The following is a 730-nucleotide window of genomic DNA, read 5'->3' on the forward strand; positions in this document are numbered from 1 at the left end:
ACATCTAACAACAGACTGGTTCCAAATAGGAAAAGGAGTACGTCAGTGGTGTATATTGTCACCCTGCTTGTTTAACTTCTATGCAGAGTACATCATGAGAAATGCTGGACTGGAAGAAACACAAGCTGGAATCAAGGTTGCCGGGAGAAATATCAATAACCTCAGATATGCAGATGACACCACCCTTATGGCAGAAAGTAAAGAGGAGCTAAAAAGCCTCTTGATGAAAGTGAAAGTGGAGAGTGAAAAAGTTGGCTTAAAGCTCAACATTCAGAAAACGAAGATCATGGCATCCGGTCCCATCACTTCATGGAAAATAGTTGTGGAAACAGTGTCAGACTTTATTTTTCTGGGCTCCAAAATCACTGCAGATGGTGACTGCAGCCATGAAATGAAAAGATGTTACTCCTTGGAAGGAAAGTTATGACCAACCTAGATAGCATATTCAAAAGCAGAGACATTTCTTTGCCAACAAAGGTCCATCTAGTCAAGGCTATGGTCATGTATGGATGTGAGAGTTAGACTATGACGAAGGCTGAGCACTGAAGAATTGATGCTTTTGAACTGTGGTTGTTGGAGAAGACTCTTGAGAGTCTCTTGGTCTGCAAGGAAATCCAACCAGTCCATTTTGAAGGAGATCAGCCCTGGGATTTCTTTGGAAGGAATGATGCTAAAGCTGAAACTCCAGTACTTTGGCCACCTCATGCGAAGTGTTGACTCATTGGAAAAG

Source organism: Bison bison, unplaced genomic scaffold (genome assembly GCF_000754665.1).
Source record: "Bison bison bison isolate TAMUID 2011002044 unplaced genomic scaffold, Bison_UMD1.0 scf7180017863790, whole genome shotgun sequence".
Lineage (NCBI taxonomy): Eukaryota > Metazoa > Chordata > Mammalia > Artiodactyla > Bovidae > Bison > Bison bison.